General features: G+C 42.8%; 18 non-coding genes across 18 annotated transcripts; all 18 read right to left on the bottom strand.

Moving 5' to 3' along the window:
• Positions 1 to 1,196: 1,196 nt before the first annotated feature.
• On the bottom strand, positions 1,197 to 1,268 carry trnam-cau (transfer RNA methionine (anticodon CAU)). The gene has a single exon. It is a non-coding gene; the product is annotated as a tRNA-Met (tRNA).
• A 981-nt stretch (positions 1,269 to 2,249) lies between these two features.
• Positions 2,250 to 2,331, bottom strand: trnal-uag (transfer RNA leucine (anticodon UAG)). The gene has a single exon. It is a non-coding gene; the product is annotated as a tRNA-Leu (tRNA).
• Positions 2,332 to 3,261: 930 nt separating this feature from the next.
• trnal-uag (transfer RNA leucine (anticodon UAG)) lies at positions 3,262 to 3,343 on the bottom strand. The gene has a single exon. It is a non-coding gene; the product is annotated as a tRNA-Leu (tRNA).
• Positions 3,344 to 4,403: 1,060 nt separating this feature from the next.
• trnal-uag (transfer RNA leucine (anticodon UAG)) lies at positions 4,404 to 4,485 on the bottom strand. Its single transcript has one exon. It is a non-coding gene; the product is annotated as a tRNA-Leu (tRNA).
• A 2,423-nt stretch (positions 4,486 to 6,908) lies between these two features.
• Positions 6,909 to 6,990, bottom strand: trnal-uag (transfer RNA leucine (anticodon UAG)). Its single transcript has one exon. It is a non-coding gene; the product is annotated as a tRNA-Leu (tRNA).
• Positions 6,991 to 9,235: 2,245 nt separating this feature from the next.
• On the bottom strand, positions 9,236 to 9,317 carry trnal-uaa (transfer RNA leucine (anticodon UAA)). Its single transcript has one exon. It is a non-coding gene; the product is annotated as a tRNA-Leu (tRNA).
• A 1,965-nt stretch (positions 9,318 to 11,282) lies between these two features.
• On the bottom strand, positions 11,283 to 11,364 carry trnaq-uug (transfer RNA glutamine (anticodon UUG)). The gene has a single exon. It is a non-coding gene; the product is annotated as a tRNA-Gln (tRNA).
• Positions 11,365 to 13,027: 1,663 nt separating this feature from the next.
• On the bottom strand, positions 13,028 to 13,109 carry trnal-uaa (transfer RNA leucine (anticodon UAA)). The gene has a single exon. It is a non-coding gene; the product is annotated as a tRNA-Leu (tRNA).
• Positions 13,110 to 14,039: 930 nt separating this feature from the next.
• trnal-uag (transfer RNA leucine (anticodon UAG)) lies at positions 14,040 to 14,121 on the bottom strand. Its single transcript has one exon. It is a non-coding gene; the product is annotated as a tRNA-Leu (tRNA).
• Positions 14,122 to 14,707: 586 nt separating this feature from the next.
• On the bottom strand, positions 14,708 to 14,789 carry trnal-uag (transfer RNA leucine (anticodon UAG)). Its single transcript has one exon. It is a non-coding gene; the product is annotated as a tRNA-Leu (tRNA).
• Positions 14,790 to 15,399: 610 nt separating this feature from the next.
• On the bottom strand, positions 15,400 to 15,481 carry trnal-uag (transfer RNA leucine (anticodon UAG)). Its single transcript has one exon. It is a non-coding gene; the product is annotated as a tRNA-Leu (tRNA).
• Positions 15,482 to 16,067: 586 nt separating this feature from the next.
• trnal-uag (transfer RNA leucine (anticodon UAG)) lies at positions 16,068 to 16,149 on the bottom strand. The gene has a single exon. It is a non-coding gene; the product is annotated as a tRNA-Leu (tRNA).
• Positions 16,150 to 16,735: 586 nt separating this feature from the next.
• Positions 16,736 to 16,817, bottom strand: trnal-uag (transfer RNA leucine (anticodon UAG)). Its single transcript has one exon. It is a non-coding gene; the product is annotated as a tRNA-Leu (tRNA).
• Positions 16,818 to 17,427: 610 nt separating this feature from the next.
• Positions 17,428 to 17,509, bottom strand: trnal-uag (transfer RNA leucine (anticodon UAG)). The gene has a single exon. It is a non-coding gene; the product is annotated as a tRNA-Leu (tRNA).
• A 586-nt stretch (positions 17,510 to 18,095) lies between these two features.
• Positions 18,096 to 18,177, bottom strand: trnal-uag (transfer RNA leucine (anticodon UAG)). The gene has a single exon. It is a non-coding gene; the product is annotated as a tRNA-Leu (tRNA).
• A 1,053-nt stretch (positions 18,178 to 19,230) lies between these two features.
• On the bottom strand, positions 19,231 to 19,312 carry trnal-uag (transfer RNA leucine (anticodon UAG)). Its single transcript has one exon. It is a non-coding gene; the product is annotated as a tRNA-Leu (tRNA).
• A 931-nt stretch (positions 19,313 to 20,243) lies between these two features.
• trnal-uag (transfer RNA leucine (anticodon UAG)) lies at positions 20,244 to 20,325 on the bottom strand. Its single transcript has one exon. It is a non-coding gene; the product is annotated as a tRNA-Leu (tRNA).
• Positions 20,326 to 21,387: 1,062 nt separating this feature from the next.
• trnal-uag (transfer RNA leucine (anticodon UAG)) lies at positions 21,388 to 21,469 on the bottom strand. The gene has a single exon. It is a non-coding gene; the product is annotated as a tRNA-Leu (tRNA).
• Positions 21,470 to 21,761: the final 292 nt, after the last annotated feature.

Genomic DNA, 21,761 nt, shown 5'->3' with positions numbered 1-21,761 from the left:
CTTCCATGTATCTTGATTAGGGTTTTGGAAAACTAAGAACCTCCAAGTTACAATCACAACATTAGCAGTCACTGCAGTACTTTGAATGGGGTCTTGAGGCCTGTTTCAGTTCAGTCACGTCACACCACTATGTTAACAGGTCACTCTCATTAGTAGATATACAGAGGCTTAAAACCTGCAACTTCAAATGACTTTGGTCTCTATGGCTACGATCCCCAACATTACATCTCCACTGAAAGGTCTTGGATTCATGTTTGAATCCTTTGCAGAGAATGAAAGTACACTTGACATATGGGTTACCTCCGCACAGGACAACTACATGTTCTTTTTCTTGAAAGCAGACTTGTACTTTTGATGGTGAAACTGCCACCAAATAGAGCATTCACAATGGCAGGATTTAATCACTTTACACCACTATGTTAACAGGTCACCCTCATTAGTATATATACAGAGGTTTAAAACCTGCAACTTCAAATGACTTTGGTCTCTATGGCTTGTATCTCCAACATTACATGTCCACTGAAAGGTCTTGGATTCATGTTTGAATCCTTTGCAGAGAATGAAAGTACACTTGACATATGGGTTACCTCCGCACAGGACAACTACATGTTCTTTTTCTTGAAAGCAGACTTGCACTTTTGATGGTGAAACTGCCACCAAATAGAGCATTCACAATGGCAGGATTTTAACCCACAGCTCCACAGAGACTGGAGCTGAAATACAGCACCTTCGACCACACTACCAAAGACAGCTTTGAGTCCACTACAGGGGACCGTCAGCTTTCAAAGATGACTGAACTGAAGGATCGTAATCAAGAGCTGTCAGTAGAGCCTTATAGATGAAACTTTTCTAACGCATAATAACACAAGCAGTACTTTCAGCCTGTTGTATAGAAACATTTAGTAGCAATATTTGCAAGGACAAACGGCTTCATTGAGCTAAGTGACCAGAAAGAAGTTTCACCCTCATGTGAACAGGAGTCCTTAAAAGTAAATTGTCAGGTACTGAAAGAAGGAGCAAGCTTCCCTCAAGAAAAGATGGATGTTCGGAAACTTATGATTACCAGTTGTAGTCTTCCCACTATGGAACACCCAGATATATTTGTTATGCTTTTCATCAAAAGCCATGAAATCTTTACAGAAGAGAGGATAACAAAGGAAAAGTACACACGAGCAGTAGTCTATAATAGGAAGGTCTAGCAGAGGATGGTTTCGATCCATCGACCTCTGGGTTATGGGCCCAGCACGCTTCCGCTGCGCCACTCTGCTTTTACACAGGGATTCCTAGGACTGAGATACCAAAGAGTTTATGGAGACACATTTTAAGATTGCAAGCACAGCAGCCCAAGCGCTGTGACACTCAGCTTCCATGTATCTTGATTAGGGTTTTGGAAAACTAGGAACCTCCAAATTACAATCACAACATTAGAAGTCACTGCAATACCTTGAATGGCGTCTTGAGTCCGGTTTCAGTTCAGTCACGTCACACCACTATTTTAACAGGTCACCCTCATTAGTAGATATACAGAGGTTTAAAACCTGCAAATTCAAATGACTTTGGTCTCTATGGCTACGATCCCCAACATTACATCTCCACTGGGGTGATTTTCTTATGATTCATTGCATTGAGGCTTTAAAGAGTGTAATATTAATGGTTTGGACTCTGAGTCATAGTGTATGAATGTTAGACCTACTGACTGACAATGCATAGCATCTGGGTGACCTCAGCCACATCCTTAACCTGCATTTCCAAAACCTGAAGAGTAATGGCCACAAATAAAAATAAGCCTTGAAAAAGGACAACTACATGTGTAAGATTTCCTCTAAGTTCCATCAACTTAAAGGTAACATTTGTTTTTTTTTTTCTAGAAAGCAGACTTGTACTTTTGATGGTGAAACTGCCATCAAATAGAACATTCACAATGGCAGGATTTAATCACTTTACACCACTATGTTAACAGGTCACCCTCATTAGTAGATATACAGAGGTTTAAAACCTGCAACTTCAAATGACTTTGGTCTCTATGGCTACGATCCCCAACATTACATGTCCACTGCAAGGCGCACAAAGAACGAACTGGGATTCATGTTTGCACCTTAGCAGAGAATGAAGGTACACTTGGGTTATCTCCCCAAAGGACAACTACATGTGTAAGATTTCCATCAACTTCAAGGTAACATTTGATCTCTTTCTTGAAATCAGACTTGTACTTTTGATGGTAAAAGTGCCACCAAATAGAGCATTCACAATGGCAGTGGTGGGATTGGAATCCACGCCTCCACAGACACTGGAGCCTAAATCCAGCGCCTTCGACCACTCGGCCACATTACCAAAGACAGGTGCCAGTCAACTACAGGTCCACCGACCTCCGGGTTATGGGCCCAGCAAGCTTCCACTGCGCCACTCTGCTTTTGCATTTTTTTTCCTTGGGCTGAGATAGCAAATGGTGTTAGGAGGCACATTTGAAGATTGCAAGCACAGCAGCCCAAGCGCTGTGACACTCAGCTTCCATGTATCTTGATTAGGGTTTTGGAAAACTAAGAACCTCCAAGTTACAATCACAACATTAGCAGTCACTGCAGTACTTTGAATGGGGTCTTGAGGCCTGTTTCAGTTCAGTCACGTCACACCACTATGTTAACAGGTCACTCTCATTAGTACATATACAGAGGCTTAAAATCTGCAACTTCAAATGACTTTGGTCTCTATGGCTACGATCCCCAACATTACATGTCCACTGCAAGGCGCACAAAGAATAAACTGGGATTCATGTTTGCACCTTAGCAGAGAATGAAGGTACACTTGATATATGGGTTACCTCTCCAAAGGACAACTACATCTGTAAGATTTCTTCAGAGTTCCATCAACTTCAAGGTAACATTTGTTTTTTTTTCTTGAAAGCAGACTTGTACTTTTGATGGTGAAACTGCCACCAAATAGAGCATTCACAATGGCAGGATTTAATCACTTTACACCACTATGTTAACAGGTCACCCTCATTAGTAGATATACAGAGGCTTAAAACCTGCAACTTCAAATGACTTTGGTCTCTCTGGCTACGATCCCCAACATTACATGTCCACTGCAAGGCGCACAAAGAATGAACTGGGATTCATGTTTGCACCTTAGCAGAGAATGAAGGTACACTTGACATTTGGGTTATCTCCCCAAAGGACAAATACATGTGTAAGATTTCCATCAACTTCAAGGTAACATTTGTTCTCTTTCTTGAAATCAGACTTGTACTTTTGATGGTCACAATGGCAGTGGTGGGATTTCAACCCACGCCTCCACAGAGACTGGAGCCTAAATCCAGCGCCTTCGACCACTCGGCCACACTACCAAAGACAGCTGCCAGTCAACTACAGGTCCACCGACCCCCGGGTTATGGGCCCAGCAAGCTTCCACTGCGCCACTCTGCTTTTGCATTTTTTTTTCCTTGGGCTGAAATAGCAAATGGTGTTAGGAGGTACATTTGAAGATTGCAAGCACAGCAGCCCAAGCGCTGTGGCACTCAGCTTCCATGTATCTTGATTAGGGTTTTGGAAAACTAAGAACCTCCAAGTTACAATCACAACATTAGCAGTCACTGCAGTACTTTGAATGGGGTCTTGAGGCCTGTTTCAGTTCAGTCACGTCACACCACTATGTTAACAGGTCACTCTCATTAGTAGATATACAGAGGCTTAAAACCTGCAAATTTAAATGACTTTGGTCTCTATGGCTACGATCCCCAACATTACATCTCCACTGTGGTGATTTTCTTATTATTCATTGCATTGAGGGATTAAAGAGTGTAATATTAATGGTTTGGACTCTGAGTCATAGTGTATGAATGTTAGACCTACTGACTGACAATGCATAGCATCTGGGTGACCTCAGCCACATCCTTAACCTGCATTTCCAAAACCTGAAGAGTAATGGCCACAAATAAAAATAAGCCTTGAAAAAGGACAACTACATGTGTAAGATTTCCTCTAAGTTCCATCAACTTAAAGGTAACATTTGTTTTTTTTTTCTAGAAAGCAGACTTGTACTTTTGATGGTGAAACTGCCATCAAATAGAACATTCACAATGGCAGGATTTAATCACTTTACACCACTATGTTAACAGGTCACCCTCATTAGTAGATATACAGAGGTTTAAAACCTGCAACTTCAAATGACTTTGGTCTCTATGGCTACGATCCCCAACATTACATGTCCACTGCAAGGCGCACAAAGAACGAACTGGGATTCATGTTTGCACCTTAGCAGAGAATGAAGGTACACTTGGGTTATCTCCCCAAAGGACAACTACATGTGTAAGATTTCCATCAACTTCAAGGTAACATTTGATCTCTTTCTTGAAATCAGACTTGTACTTTTGATGGTAAAAGTGCCACCAAATAGAGCATTCACAATGGCAGTGGTGGGATTGGAATCCACGCCTCCACAGACACTGGAGCCTAAATCCAGCGCCTTCGACCACTCGGCCACACTACCAAAGACAGCTGCCAGTCAACTACAGGTCCACCGACCTCCGGGTTATGGGCCCAGCAAGCTTCCACTGCGCCACTCTGCTTTTGCATTTTTTTTCCTTGGGCTGAGATAGCAAATGGTGTTAGGAGGTACATTTGAAGATTGCAAGCACAGCAGCCCAAGCGCTGTGACACTCAGCTTCCATGTATCTTGATTAGGGTTTTGGAAAACTAAGAACCTCCAAGTTACAATCACAACATTAGCAGTCACTGCAGTACTTTGAATGGGGTCTTGAGGCCTGTTTCAGTTCAGTCACGTCACACCACTATGTTAACAGGTCACTCTCATTAGTAGATATACAGAGGCTTAAAACCTGCAACTTCAAATGACTTTGGTCTCTATGGCTACGATCCCCAACATTACATCTCCACTGAAAGGTCTTGGATTCATGTTTGAATCCTTTGCAGAGAATGAAAGTACACTTGACATATGGGTTACCTCCGCACAGGACAACTACATGTTCTTTTTCTTGAAAGCAGACTTGTACTTTTGATGGTGAAACTGCCACCAAATAGAGCATTCACAATGGCAGGATTTAATCACTTTACACCACTATGTTAACAGGTCACCCTCATTAGTATATATACAGAGGTTTAAAACCTGCAACTTCAAATGACTTTGGTCTCTATGGCTTGTATCTCCAACATTACATGTCCACTGAAAGGTCTTGGATTCATGTTTGAATCCTTTGCAGAGAATGAAAGTACACTTGACATATGGGTTACCTCCGCACAGGACAACTACATGTTCTTTTTCTTGAAAGCAGACTTGCACTTTTGATGGTGAAACTGCCACCAAATAGAGCATTCACAATGGCAGGATTTTAACCCACAGCTCCACAGAGACTGGAGCTGAAATACAGCACCTTCGACCACACTACCAAAGACAGCTTTGAGTCCACTACAGGGGACCGTCAGCTTTCAAAGATGACTGAACTGAAGGATCGTAATCAAGAGCTGTCAGTAGAGCCTTATAGATGAAACTTTTCTAACGCATAATAACACAAGCAGTACTTTCAGCCTGTTGTATAGAAACATTTAGTAGCAATATTTGCAAGGACAAACGGCTTCATTGAGCTAAGTGACCAGAAAGAAGTTTCACCCTCATGTGAACAGGAGTCCTTAAAAGTAAATTGTCAGGTACTGAAAGAAGGAGCAAGCTTCCCTCAAGAAAAGATGGATGTTCGGAAACTTATGATTACCAGTTGTAGTCTTCCCACTATGGAACACCCAGATATATTTGTTATGCTTTTCATCAAAAGCCATGAAATCTTTACAGAAGAGAGGATAACAAAGGAAAAGTACACACGAGCAGCAGTCTATAATAGGAAGGTCTAGCAGAGGATGGTTTCGATCGATCGACCTCTGGGTTATGGGCCCAGCACGCTTCCGCTGCGCCACTCTGCTTTTACACAGGGATTCCTAGGACTGAGATACCAAAGAGTTTATGGAGACACATTTTAAGATTGCAAGCACAGCAGCCCAAGCGCTGTGACACTCAGCTTCCATGTATCTTGATTAGGGTTTTGGAAAACTAGGAACCTCCAAATTACAATCACAACATTAGAAGTCACTGCAATACCTTGAATGGCGTCTTGAGTCCGGTTTCAGTTCAGTCACGTCACACCACTATTTTAACAGGTCACCCTCATTAGTAGATATACAGAGGTTTAAAACCTGCAACTTCAAATGACTTTGGTCTCTATGGCTACGATCCCCAACATTACATCTCCACTGGGGTGATTTTCTTATGATTCATTGCATTGAGGCTTTAAAGAGTGTAATATTAATGGTTTGGACTCTGAGTCATAGTGTATGAATGTTAGACCTACTGACTGACAATGCATGGCATCTGGGTGACCTCAGCCACATCCTTAACCTGCATTTCCAAAACCTGAAGAGTAATGGCCACAAATAAAAATAAGCCTTGAAAAAGGACAACTACATGTGTAAGATTTCCTCTAAGTTCCATCAACTTAAAGGTAACATTTGTTTTTTTTTTTCTAGAAAGCAGACTTGTACTTTTGATGGTGAAACTGCCATCAAATAGAACATTCACAATGGCAGGATTTAATCACTTTACACCACTATGTTAACAGGTCACCCTCATTAGTAGATATACAGAGGTTTAAAACCTGCAACTTCAAATGACTTTGGTCTATATGGCTACGATCCCCAACATTACATGTCCACTGCAAGGCGCACAAAGAACGAACTGGGATTCATGTTTGCACCTTAGCAGAGAATGAAGGTACACTTGGGTTATCTCCCCAAAGGACAACTACATGTGTAAGATTTCCATCAACTTCAAGGTAACATTTGATCTCTTTCTTGAAATCAGACTTGTACTTTTGATGGTAAAAGTGCCACCAAATAGAGCATTCACAATGGCAGTGGTGGGATTGGAATCCACGCCTCCACAGACACTGGAGCCTAAATCCAGCGCCTTCGACCACTCGGCCACACTACCAAAGACAGCTGCCAGTCAACTACAGGTCCACCGACCTCCGGGTTATGGGCCCAGCAAGCTTCCACTGCGCCACTCTGCTTTTGCATTTTTTTTCCTTGGGCTGAGATAGCAAATGGTGTTAGGAGGTACATTTGAAGATTGCAAGCACAGCAGCCCAAGCGCTGTGACACTCAGCTTCCATGTATCTTGATTAGGGTTTTGGAAAACTAAGAACCTCCAAGTTACAATCACAACATTAGCAGTCACTGCAGTACTTTGAATGGGGTCTTGAGGCCTGTTTCAGTTCAGTCACGTCACACCACTATGTTAACAGGTCACTCTCATTAGTACATATACAGAGGCTTAAAATCTGCAACTTCAAATGACTTTGGTCTCTATGGCTACGATCCCCAACATTACATCTCCACTGTGGTGATTTTCTTATCATTCATTGCATTGAGGTATTAAAGAGTGTAATATTAATGGTTTGGACTCTGAGTCATAGTGTATGAATGTTAGACCTACTGACTGACAATGCATAGCATCTGGGTGACCTCAGCCACATCCTTAACCTGCATTTCCAAAACCTGAAGAGTAATGGCCACAAATAAAAATAAGCCTTGGAAAAGATAGCTTGCCAACCAGCCGGCAATGTCACAGTGGTAACATCCATTTTTTTGCATGTGCTGTTTCACTGTTTATTCTCTGAGCCTGAAGGGACTCTTTAGTTGTGTGATCTTAATGTATACGCTTCATACAGGACTCTCTGTAGTTCCACATATAAAAATTATTCCGGACCAAAGTCTCCTTTATCTCTGGCAGTAGAAGAAACTGAAATTCTTCAAAATGTCAGTCACAAGTTAGACTTGGCAAAATGAGCTATCTTTCTGTGGTCACGCATTAAGACTGCAAGGCACACCAAGAAAGGTCTGGGATTCATGTTTGCACCTTAGCAGAGAAAGAAAGTACACCTGACATATGGGTTACCTTCCTAAAAGACAACTACATGTGTAAGATTTCCTCTAAGTTCCATCAACTTAAAGGTAACATTTGTTTTTTTTCTTGAAAGCAGACTTGTACTTTTGATGATGGAAGTGCCACCAAATAGAGCATTCACAATGGCAGGATTTAATCACTTTACACCACTATGTTAACAGTTCACCCTCATTAGTAGATATACAGAGGTTTAAAACCTGCAACTTCAAATGACTTTGGTCTCTATGGCTACGATCCCCAACATTACCTGTCCACTGCAAGGCGCAAAAAGAACGAACTGGGATTCATGTTTGCACCTTAGCAGAGAATGAAGGTAAACTTGACATTTGGGTTATCTCCCCAAAGGACAACTACATGTGTAAGATTTCCATCAATTTCAAGGTAACATTTGTTCTCTTTCTTGAAATCAGACTTGTACTTTTGATGGTGAAAGTGCCACCAAATAGAACATTCACAATGGCAGTGGTGGGATTTGAACCCACGCCTCCACAGAGACTGGAGCCTAAATCCAGCGCCTTCGACCAAATTACCAAAAACAGCTGCCAGTCAACCACAGGTCCACCGACCTCTGGGTTATGGGCCCAACATTACGTCTCCACTGGGGTGATTTTCTTATTATTCATTGCATTGGGGCTTTAAAGAGTGTAATATTAGTGGTTTGGACTCTGAGTCATAGTGTATGAATGTTAGACCTACTGACTGACAATGCATAGCATCTGGGTGACTTCAGCCACATCCTTAACCTCCATTTCCAAAACCTGAAGAGTAATGGCCACAAATAAAAATAAGCCTTGGAAAAGATAGCTTGCCAACCAGCCGGCAATGTCACAGTGGTAACATCTATTTTTTTCCATGTCTGTTTCACTGTTTATTCTGTGAGCTGAAGGGACTCTTTAGTTGTGTAATATTAATTTATACGCTTCATACAGGACTCTCTGTAGTTCCACATATAAAAATTATTCCTGACCAAAGTCTCCTTTATCTCTGGCAGTAGAAGAAACTGAAATTCTTCAAAATGTCAATCACAAGTTAGACTTGGCAAAATGAGCTATCTTTCTGTGGTCACGCATTAAGACTGCAAGGCACACCAAGAAAGGTCTGGGATTCATGTTTGCACCTTAGCAGAGAAAGAAAGTACACCTGACATATGGGTTACCTTCCTAAAAGATTTCCTCTAAGTTCCATCAACTTCAAGGTAACATTGGTTTTTTTCTTGAAAGCAGACTTGTACTTTTGATGATGGAAGTGCCCCCAAATAGAATATTCACAATGGCAGTGGTGGGATTTGAACCCACGCCTCCACAGAGACTGGAGCTTAAATCCAGCGCCTTCGACCACTCGGCCACACTACCAAAGACAGCTGCCAGTCAACTACAGGTCCACCGACCTCCGGGTTATGGGCCCAGCAAGCTTCCACTGCGCCACTCTGCTTTTGCATTTTTTTTTCCTTGGGCTGAGATAGCAAATGGTGTTAGGAGGTACATTTGAAGATTGCAAGCACAGCAGCCCAAGCGCTGTGAAACTCAGCTTCCATGTATCTTGATTAGGGTTTTGGAAAACTAAGAACCTCCAAGTTACAATCACAACATTAGCAGTCACTGCAGTACTTTGAATGGGGTCTTGAGGCCTGTTTCAGTTCAGTCACGTCACACCACTATGTTAACAGGTCACTCTCATTAGTACATATACAGAGGCTTAAAATCTGCAACTTCAAATGACTTTGGTCTCTATGGCTACGATCCCCAACATTACATCTCCACTGCAAGGCGCACAAAGAATAAACTGGGATTCATGTTTGCACCTTAGCAGAGAATGAAGGTACACTTGACATTTGGGTTATCTCCCCAAAGGACAAATACATGTGTAAGATTTCTTCAGAGTTCCATCAACTTCAAGGTAACATTTGTTTTTTTTTCTTGAAAGCAGACTTGTACTTTTGATGGTGAAACTGCCACCAAATAGAGCATTCACAATGGCAGGATTTAATCACTTTACACCACTATGTTAACAGGTCACCCTCATTAGTAGATATACAGAGGCTTAAAATCTGCAACTTCAAATGACTTTGGTCTCTATGGCTACGATCCCCAACATTACATCTCCACTGCAAGGCGCACAAAGAATAAACCGGGATTCATGTTTGCACCTTAGCAGAGAATGAAGGTACACTTTATATATGGGTTACCTCTCATAAGGACAACTACATCTGTAAGATTTCTTCAGAGTTCCATCAACTTCAAGGTAACATTTGTTTTTTTTTCTTGAAAGCAGACTTGTACTTTTGATGGTGAAACTGCCACCAAATAGAGCATTCACAATGGCAGGATTTAATCACTTTACACCACTATGTTAACAGGTCACCCTCATTAGTAGATATACAGAGGCTTAAAATCTGCAACTTCAAATGACTTTGGTCTCTATGGCTACGATCCCCAACATTACATGTCCACTGCAAGGCGCACAAAGAATAAACTGGGATTCATGTTTGCACCTTAGCAGAGAATGAAGGTACACTTGATACATGGGTTACCTCTCCAAAGGACAACTACATCTGTAAGATTTCTTCAGAGTTCCATCAACTTCAAGGTAACATTTGTTTTTTTTTCTTGAAAGCAGACTTGTACTTTTGATGGTGAAACTGCCACCAAATAGAGCATTCACAATGGCAGGATTTAATCACTTTACACCACTATGTTAACAGGTCACCCTCATTAGTAGATATACAGAGGTTTAAAACCTGCAACTTCAAATGACTTTGGTCTCTATGGCTACGATCCCCAACATTACCTGTCCTCTGCAAGGCGCAAAAAGAACGAAATGGGATTCATGTTTGCACCTTAGCAGAGAATGAAGGTACACTTGACATTTGGGTTATCTCCCCAAAGGACAACTACATCTGTAAGATTTCTTCAGAGTTCCATCAACTTCAAGGTAACATTTGTTCTCTTTCTTGAAATCAGACTTGTACTTTTGATGGTGAAAGTGCCACCAAATAGAACATTCACAATGGCAGGATTTAATCACTTTACACCACTATGTTAACAGTTCACCCTCATTAGTAGATATACAGAGGTTTAAAACCTGCAACTTCAAATGACTTTGGTCTCTCTGGCTACGATTCCCAACATTACATGTCCACTGCAAGGCGCACAAAGAATGAACTGGGATTCATGTTTGCACCTTAGCAGAGAATGAAGGTACACTTGACATTTGGGTTATCTCCCCAAAGGACAAATACATGTGTAAGATTTCCATCAACTTCAAGGTAACATTTGTTCTCTTTCTTGAAATCAGACTTGTACTTTTGATGGTCACAATGGCAGTGGTGGGATTTGAACCCACGCCTCCACAGAGACTGGAGCCAAAATCCAGCGCCTTCGACCACTCGGCCACCCTACCACCCTACCCTTTTTTTCCTTGGGCTGAGATAGCAAATGGTGTTAGGAGGCACATTTGAAGATTGCAAGCACAGCAGCCCAAGCGCTGTGACACTCAGCTTCCATGTATCTTGATTAGGGTTTTGGAAAACTAAGAACCTCCAAGTTACAATCACAACATTAGCAGTCACTGCAGTACTTTGAATGGGGTCTTGAGGCCTGTTTCAGTTCAGTCACGTCACACCACTATGTTAACAGGTCACCCTCATTAGTAGATATACAGAGGTTTAAAACCTGCAACTTCAAATGACTTTGGTCTCTCTGGCTACGATTCCCAACATTACATGTCCACTGCAAGGCGCACAAAGAATGAACTGGGATTCATGTTTGCACCTTAGCAGAGAATGAAGGTACACTTGACATTTGGGTTATCTCCCCAAAGGACAACTACATGTGTAAGATTTCCATCAACTTCAAGGTAACATTTGATCTCTTTCTTGAAATCAGACTTGTACTTTTGATGGTGAAAGAGAACATTCACAATGGCAGTGGTGGGATTTCAACCCACGCCTCCACAGAGACTGGAGCCTATATCCAGCGCCTTCGACCACACTACCAAAGACAATTGCCAGTAAACTACAGGTCCACCGACCTCCGGGTTATGGGCCCAGCAAGCTTCCACTGCGCCACTCTGCTTTTGCATTTTTTTTCCTTGGGCTGAGATAGCAAATGGTGTTAGGAGGTACATTTGAAGATTGCAAGCACAGCAGCCCAAGCGCTGTGGCACTCAGCTTCCATGTATCTTGATTAGGGTTTTGGAAAACTAAGAACCTCCAAGTTACAATCACAACATTAGCAGTCACTGCAGTACTTTGAATGGGGTCTTGAGGCCTGTTTCAGTTCAGTCACGTCACACCACTATGTTAACAGGTCACTCTCATTAGTACATATACAGAGGCTTGAAATCTGCAACTTCAAATGACTTTGGTCTCTATGGCTACGATCCCCAACATTACATCTCCACTGTGGTGATTTTCTTATTATTCATTGCATTGAGGGATTAAAGAGTGTAATATTAATGGTTTGGACTCTGAGTCATAGTGTATGAATGTTAGACCTACTGACTGACAATGCATAGCATCTGGGTGACCTCAGCTACATCCTTAACCTGCATTTCCAAAACCTGAAGAGTAATGGCCACAAATAAAAATAAGCCTTGAAAAAGGACAACTACATATGTAAGATTTCCTCTAAGTTCCATCAACTTAAAGGTAACATTTTTTTTTTTTTTTTCTAGAAAGCAGACTTGTACTTTTGATGGTGAAACTGCCACCAAATAGAGCATTCACAATGGCAGGATTTAATCACTTTACACCACTATGTTAACAGGTCACTCTCATTAGTAGATATACAGAGGCTTAAAACCTGCAAATTCAAATGACTTTGGTCTCTATGGCTACGATCCCCAACATTACATGTCCACTGCAAGGCGCACAAAGAACGAACTGGGATTCATGTTTGCACCTTAGCAGAGAATGAAGGTACACTTGACATTTGGGTTATCTCCCCAAAGGACAACTACATGTGTAAGATTTCCATCAACTTCATGGTAACATTTGTTCTCTTTCTTGAAATCAGACTTGTACTTTTGATGGTGAAAGTTCCACCAAATAGAGCATTCACAATGGCAGTGGTGGGATTTGAACCCACGCCTCCACAGAGACTGGAGCTTAAATCCAGCGCCTTCGACCACTCGGCCACACTACCAAAGACAGCTGCCAGTCAACTACAGGTCCACCGACCTCCGGGTTATGGGCCCAGCAAGCTTCCACTGCGCCACTCTGCTTTTGCATTTTTTTTCCTTGGGCTGAGATAGCAAATGGTGTTAGGAGGTACATTTGAAGATTGCAAGCACAGCAGCCCAAGCGCTGTGACACTCAGCTTCCATGTATCTTGATTAGGGTTTTGGAAAACTAAGAACCTCCAAGTTACAATCACAACATTAGCAGTCACTGCAGTACTTTGAATGGGGTCTTGAGGCCTGTTTCAGTTCAGTCACGTCACACCACTATGTTAACAGGTCACTCTCATTAGTACATATACAGAGGCTTAAAATCTGCAACTTCAAATGACTTTGGTCTCTATGGCTACGATCCCCAACATTACATGTCCACTGCAAGGCGCACAAAGAATAAACTGGGATTCATATTTGCACCTTAGCAGAGAATGAAGGTACACTTGATATATGGGTTACCTCTCCAAAGGACAACTACATCTGTAAGATTTCTTCAGAGTTCCATCAACTTCAAGGTAACATTTGTTTTTTTTTCTTGAAAGCAGACTTGTACTTTTGATGGTGAAACTGCCACCAAATAGAGCATTCACAATGGTAGGATTTAATCACTTTACACCACTATGTTAACAGGTCACCCTCATTAGTAGATATACAGAGGCTTAAAACCTGCAACTTCAAATGACTTTGGTCTCTCTGGCTACGATCCCCAACATTACATGTCCACTGCAAGGCGCACAAAGAATGAACTGGGATTCATGTTTGCACCTTAGCAGAGAATGAAGGTACACTTGACATTTGGGTTATCTCCCCAAAGGACAACTACATGTGTAAGATTTCCATCAACTTCAAGGTAACATTTGTTCTCTTTCTTGAAATCAGACTTGTACTTTTGATGGTCACAATGGCAGTGGTGGGATTTCAACCCACGCCTCCACAGAGACTGGAGCCTAAATCCAGCGCCTTCGACCACTCGGCCACACTACCAAAGACAGCTGCCAGTCAACTACAGGTACACCGACCCCCGGGTTATGGGCCCAGCAAGCTTCCACTGCGCCACTCTGCTTTTGCATTTTTTTTTCCTTGGGCTGAAATAGCAAATGGTGTTAGGAGGTACATTTGAAGATTGCAAGCACAGCAGCCCAAGCGCTGTGGCACTCAGCTTCCATGTATCTTGATTAGGGTTTTGGAAAACTAAGAACCTCCAAGTTACAATCACAACATTAGCAGTCACTGCAGTACTTTGAATGGGGTCTTGAGGCCTGTTTCAGTTCAGTCACGTCACACCACTATGTTAACAGGTCACTCTCATTAGTACATATACAGAGGCTTAAAATCTGCAACTTCAAATGACTTTGGTCTCTATGGCTACGATCCCCAACATTACATGTCCACTGCAAGGCGCACAAAGAATGAACTGGGATTCATGTTTGCACCTTAGCAGAGAATGAAGGTACACTTGACATTTGGGTTATCTCCCCAAAGGACAACTACATGTGTAAGATTTCCATCAACTTCAAGGTAACATTTGTTCTCTTTCTTGAAATCAGACTTGTACTTTTGATGGTCACAATGGCAGTGGTGGGATTTGAACCCACGCCTCCACAGAGACTGGAGCCTAAATCCAGCGCCTTCGACCACTCGGCCACACTACCAAAGACAGCTGCCAGTCAACTACAGGTCCACCGACCCCCGGGTTATGGGCCCAGCAAGCTTCCACTGCGCCACTCTGCTTTTGCATTTTTTTTTCCTTGGGCTGAAATAGCAAATGGTGTTAGGAGGTACATTTGAAGATTGCAAGCACAGCAGCCCAAGCGCTGTGGCACTCAGCTTCCATGTATCTTGATTAGGGTTTTGGAAAACTAAGAACCTCCAAGTTACAATCACAACATTAGCAGTCACTGCAGTACTTTGAATGGGGTCTTGAGGCCTGTTTCAGTTCAGTCACGTCACACCACTATGTTAACAGGTCACTCTCATTAGTACATATACAGAGGCTTAAAATCTGCAACTTCAAATGACTTTGGTCTCTATGGCTACGATCCCCAACATTACATGTCCACTGCAAGGCGCACAAAGAATAAACTGGGATTCATGTTTGCACCTTAGCAGAGAATGAAGGTACACTTGACATTTGGGTTATCTCCCCAAAGGACAACTACATGTGTAAGATTTCCATCAACTTCATGGTAACATTTGTTCTCTTTCTTGAAATCAGACTTGTACTTTTGATGGTGAAAGTTCCATAAAATAGAGCATTCACAATGGCAGTGGTGGGATTTGAACCCACGCCTCCACAGAGACTGGAGCCTAAATCCAGCGCCTTCGACCACTCGGCCACACTACCAAAGACAGCTGCCAGTGAACTACAGGTCCACCGACCTCCGGGTTATGGGCCCAGCAAGCTTCCACTGCGCCACTCTGCTTTTGCATTTTTTTTTCCTTGGGCTGAGATAGCAAATGGTGTTAGGAGGCACATTTGAAGATTGCAAGCACAGCAGCCCAAGCGCTGTGACACTCAGCTTCCATGTATCTTGATTAGGGTTTTGGAAAACTAAGAACCTCCAAGTTACAATCACAACATTAGCAGTCACTGCAGTACTTTGAATGGGGTCTTGAGGCCTGTTTCAGTTCAGTCACGTCACACCACTATGTTAACAGGTCACCCTCATTAGTAGATATACAGAGGCTTAAAACCTGCAACTTCAAATGACTTTGGTCTCTCTGGCTACGATCCCCAACATTACATGTCCACTGCAAGGCGCACAAAGAATGAACTGGGATTCATGTTTGCACCTTAGCAGAGAATGAAGGTACACTTGACATTTGGGTTATCTCCCCAAAGGACAACTACATGTGTAAGATTTCCATCAACTTCAAGGTAACATTTGTTCTCTTTCTTGAAATCAGACTTGTACTTTTGATGGTCACAATGGCAGTGGTGGGATTTCAACCCACGCCTCCACAGAGACTGGAGCCTAAATCCAGCGCCTTCGACCACTCGGCCACACTACCAAAGACAGCTGCCAGTCAACTACAGGTCCACCGACCCCCGGGTTATGGGCCCAGCAAGCTTCCACTGCGCCACTCTGCTTTTGCATTTTTTTTTCCTTGGGCTGAAATAGCAAATGGTGTTAGGAGGTACATTTGAAGATTGCAAGCACAGCAGCCCAAGCGCTGTGGCACTCAGCTTCCATGTATCTTGATTAGGGTTTTGGAAAACTAAGAACCTCCAAGTTACAATCACAACATTAGCAGTCACTGCAGTACTTTGAATGGGGTCTTGAGGCCTGTTTCAGTTCAGTCACGTCACACCACTATGTTAACAGGTCACTCTCATTAGTACATATACAGAGGCTTAAAATCTGCAACTTCAAATGACTTTGGTCTCTATGGCTACGATCCCCAACATTACATGTCCACTGCAAGGCGCACAAAGAATGAACTGGGATTCATGTTTGCACCTTAGCAGAGAATGAAGGTACACTTGACATTTGGGTTATCTCCCCAAAGGACAACTACATGTGTAAGATTTCCATCAACTTCAAGGTAACATTTGTTCTCTTTCTTGAAATCAGACTTGTACTTTTGATGGTCACAATGGCAGTGGTGGGATTTCAACCCACGCCTCCACAGAGACTGGAGCCTAAATCCAGCGCCTTCGACCACTCGGCCACACTACCAAAGACAGCTGCCAGTCAACTACAGGTCCACCGACCCCCGGGTTATGGGCCCAGCAAGCTTCCACTGCGCCACTCTGCTTTTGCATTTTTTTTTCCTTGGGCTGAAATAGCAAATGGTGTTAGGAGGTACATTTGAAGATTGCAAGCACAGCAGCCCAAGCGCTGTGGCACTCAGCTTCCATGTATCTTGATTAGGGTTTTGGAAAACTAAGAACCTCCAAGTTACAATCACAACATTAGCAGTCACTGCAGTACTTTGAATGGGGTCTTGAGGCCTGTTTCAGTTCAGTCACGTCACACCACTATGTTAACAGGTCACTCTCATTAGTACATATACAGAGGCTTAAAATCTGCAACTTCAAATGACTTTGGTCTCTATGGCTACGATCCCCAACATTACATGTCCACTGCAAGGCGCACAAAGAATAAACTGGGATTCATGTTTGCACCTTAGCAGAGAATGAAGGTACACTTGACATTTGGGTTATCTCCCCAAAGGACAACTACATGTGTAAGATTTCCATCAACTTCATGGTAACATTTGTTCTATTTCTTGAAATCAGACTTGTACTTTTGATGTTGAAAGTTCCATAAAATAGAGCATTCACAATGGCAGTGGTGGGATTTGAACTCACGCCTCCACAGAGACTGGAGCCTAAATCCAGCGCCTTCGACCACTCGGCCACACTACCAAAGACAGCTGCCAGTCAACTACAGGTCCACCGACCCCCGGGTTATGGGCCCAGCAAGCTTCCACTGCGCCACTCTGCTTTTGCATTTTTTTTTCCTTGGGCTGAAATAGCAAATGGTGTTAGGAGGTACATTTGAAGATTGCAAGCACAGCAGCCCAAGCGCTGTGGCACTCAGCTTCCATGTATCTTGATTAGGGTTTTGGAAAACTAAGAACCTCCAAGTTACAATCACAACATTAGCAGTCACTGCAGTACTTTGAATGGGGTCTTGAGGCCTGTTTCAGTTCAGTCACGTCACACCACTATGTTAACAGGTCACTCTCATTAGTACATATACAGAGGCTTAAAATCTGCAACTTCAAATGACTTTGGTCTCTATGGCTACGATCCCCAACATTACATGTCCACTGCAAGGCGCACAAAGAATGAACTGGGATTCATGTTTGCACCTTAGCAGAGAATGAAGGTACACTTGACATTTGGGTTATCTCCCCAAAGGACAACTACATGTGTAAGATTTCCATCAACTTCAAGGTAACATTTGTTCTCTTTCTTGAAATCAGACTTGTACTTTTGATGGTCACAATGGCAGTGGTGGGATTTGAACCCACGCCTCCACAGAGACTGGAGCCTAAATCCAGCGCCTTCGACCACTTGGCCACACTACCAAAGACAGCTGCCAGTCAACTACAGGTCCACCGACCCCCGGGTTATGGGCCCAGCAAGCTTCCACTGCGCCACTCTGCTTTTGCATTTTTTTTTCCTTGGGCTGAAATAGCAAATGGTGTTAGGAGGTACATTTGAAGATTGCAAGCACAGCAGCCCAAGCGCTGTGGCACTCAGCTTCCATGTATCTTGATTAGGGTTTTGGAAAACTAAGAACCTCCAAGTTACAATCACAACATTAGCAGTCACTGCAGTACTTTGAATGGGGTCTTGAGGCCTGTTTCAGTTCAGTCACGTCACACCACTATGTTAACAGGTCACTCTCATTAGTACATATACAGAGGCTTAAAACCTGCAAATTTAAATGACTTTGGTCTCTATGGCTACGATCCCCAACATTACATCTCCACTGTGGTGATTTTCTTATTATTCATTGCATTGAGGGATTAAAGAGTGTAATATTAATGGTTTGGACTCTGAGTCATAGTGTATGAATGTTAGACCTACTGACTGACAATGCATAGCATCTGGGTGACCTCAGCCACATCCTTAACCTGCATTTCCAAAACCTGAAGAGTAATGGCCACAAATAAAAATAAGCCTTGAAAAAGGACAACTACATGTGTAAGATTTCCTCTAAGTTCCATCAACTTAAAGGTAACATTTGGTTTTTTTTTTTTCTAGAAAGCAGACTTGTACTTTTGATGGTGAAACTGCCACCAAATAGAGCATTCACAATGGCAGGATTTAATCACTTTACACCACTATGTTAACAGGTCACTCTCATTAGTAGATATACAGAGGCTTAAAACCTGCAAATTCAAATGACTTTGGTCTCTATGGCTACGATCCCCAACATTACATGTCCACTGCAAGGCGCACAAAGAACGAACTGGGATTCATGTTTGCACCTTAGCAGAGAATGAAGGTACACTTGGGTTATCCAAAGCAAAGGACAACTACATGTGTAAGACTTCCATCAACTTCAAGGTAACATTTGATCTCTTTCTTGAAATCAGACTTGTACTTTTGATGGTGAAAGAGAACATTCACAATGGCAGTGGTGGGATTTGAACCCACGCCTCCACAGAGACTGGAGCCTAAATCCAGCGCCTTCGACCACTCGGCCACACTACCAAAGACAGCTGCCAGTGAACTACAGGTCCACCGACCTCCGGGTTATGGGCCCAGCAAGCTTCCACTGCGCCACTCTGCTTTTGCATATTTTTTTCCTTGGGCTGAGATAGCAAATGGTGTTAGGAGGCACATTTGAAGATTGCAAGCACAGCAGCCCAAGCGCTGTGACACTCAGCTTCCATGTATCTTGATTAGGGTTTTGGAAAACTAAGAACCTCCAAGTTACAATCACAACATTAGCAGTCACTGCAGTACTTTGAATGGGGTCTTGAGGCCTGTTTCAGTTCAGTCACGTCACACCACTATGTTAACAGGTCACTCTCATTAGTACATATACAGAGGCTTAAAATCTGCAACTTCAAATGACTTTGGTCTCTATGGCTACGATCCCCAACATTACATGTCCACTGCAAGGCGCACAAAGAATAAACTGGGATTCATGTTTGCACCTTAGCAGAGAATGAAGGTACACTTGATATATGGGTTACCTCTCCAAAGGACAACTACATCTGTAAGATTTCTTCAGAGTTCCATCAACTTCAAGGTAACATTTGTTTTTTTTTCTTGAAAGCAGACTTGTACTTTTGATGGTGAAACTGCCACCAAATAGAGCATTCACAATGGCAGGATTTAATCACTTTACACCACTATGTTAACAGGTCACCCTCATTAGTAGATATACAGAGGCTTAAAACCTGCAACTTCAAATGACATTGGTCTCTCTGGCTACGATCCCCAACATTACATGTCCACTGCAAGGCGCACAAAGAATGAACTGGGATTCATGTTTGCACCTTAGCAGAGAATGAAGGTACACTTGACATTTGGGTTATCTCCCCAAAGGACAACTACATGTGTAAGATTTCCATCAACTTCAAGGTAACATTTGTTCTCTTTCTTGAAATCAGACTTGTACTTTTGATGGTCACAATGGCAGTGGTGGGATTTCAACCCACGCCTCCACAGAGACTGGAGCCTAAATCCAGCGCCTTCGACCACTCGGCCACACTACCAAAGACAGCTGCCAGTCAACTACAGGTCCACCGACCCCCGGGTTATGGGCCCAGCAAGCTTCCACTGCGCCACTCTGCTTTTGCATTTTTTTTTCCTTGGGCTGAAATAGCAAATGGTGTTAGGAGGTACATTTGAAGATTGCAAGCACAGCAGCCCAAGCGCTGTGAAACTCAGCTTCCATGTATCTTGATTAGGGTTTTGGAAAACTAAGAACCTCCAAGTTACAATCACAACATTAGCAGTCACTGCAGTACTTTGAATGGGGTCTTGAGGCCTGTTTCAGTTCAGTCACGTCACACCACTATGTTAACAGGTCACTCTCATTAGTAGATATACAGAGGCTTAAAACCTGCAAATTTAAATGACTTTGGTCTCTATGGCTACGATCCCCAACATTACATCTCCACTGTGGTGATTTTCTTATTATTCATTGCATTGAGGGATTAAAGAGTGTAATATTAATGGTTTGGACTCTGAGTCATAGTGTATGAATGTTAGACCTACTGACTGACAATGCATAGCATCTGGGTGACCTCAGCCACATCCTTAACCTGCATTTCCAAAACCTGAAGAGTAATGGCCACAAATAAAAATAAGCCTTGAAAAAGGACAACTACATGTGTAAGATTTCCTCTAAGTTCCATCAACTTAAAGGTAACATTTGGTTTTTTTTTTTCTAGAAAGCAGACTTGTACTTTTGATGGTGAAACTGCCACCAAATAGAGCATTCACAATGGCAGGATTTAATCACTTTACACCACTATGTTAACAGGTCACTCTCATTAGTAGATATACAGAGGCTTAAAACCTGCAAATTCAAATGACTTTGGTCTCTATGGCTACGATCCCCAACATTACATGTCCACTGCAAGGCGCACAAAGAACGAACTGGGATTCATGTTTGCACCTTAGCAGAGAATGAAGGTACACTTGGGTTATCTCCCCAAAGGACAACTACATGTGTAAGATTTCCATCAACTTCAAGGTAACATTTGATCTCTTTCTTGAAATCAGACTTGTACTTTTGATGGTGAAAGTGCCACCAAAGAGAACATTCACAATGGCAGTGGTGGGATTTGAACCCACACCTCCACAGAGACTGGAGCCTAAATCCAGCGCCTTCGACCACTCGGCCACACTACCAAAGACAGCTGCCAGTCAACTACAGGTCCACCAACCTCCAGGTTATGGGCCCAGCAAGCTTCCACTGCGCCACTCTGCTTTTGCATTTTTTTTTCCTTGGGCTGAGATAGCAAATGGTGTTAGGAGGCACATTTGAAGATTGCAAGCACAGCAGCCCAAGCGCTGTGACACTCAGCTTCCATGTATCTTGATTAGGGTTTTGGAAAACTAGGAACCTCCAAATTACAATCACAACATTAGAAGTCACTGCAATACCTTGAATGGCGTCTTGAGTCCGGTTTCAGTTCAGTCA

This window comes from Leuresthes tenuis, unplaced genomic scaffold (assembly GCF_036924035.1).
Source record: "Leuresthes tenuis unplaced genomic scaffold, fLeuTen1.0.hap1 SCAF_11, whole genome shotgun sequence".
NCBI lineage: Eukaryota > Metazoa > Chordata > Actinopteri > Atheriniformes > Atherinopsidae > Leuresthes > Leuresthes tenuis.
Note: the sequence above shows the minus strand (reverse complement) of the source record. Positions and strands in the feature narration are given on the sequence as shown.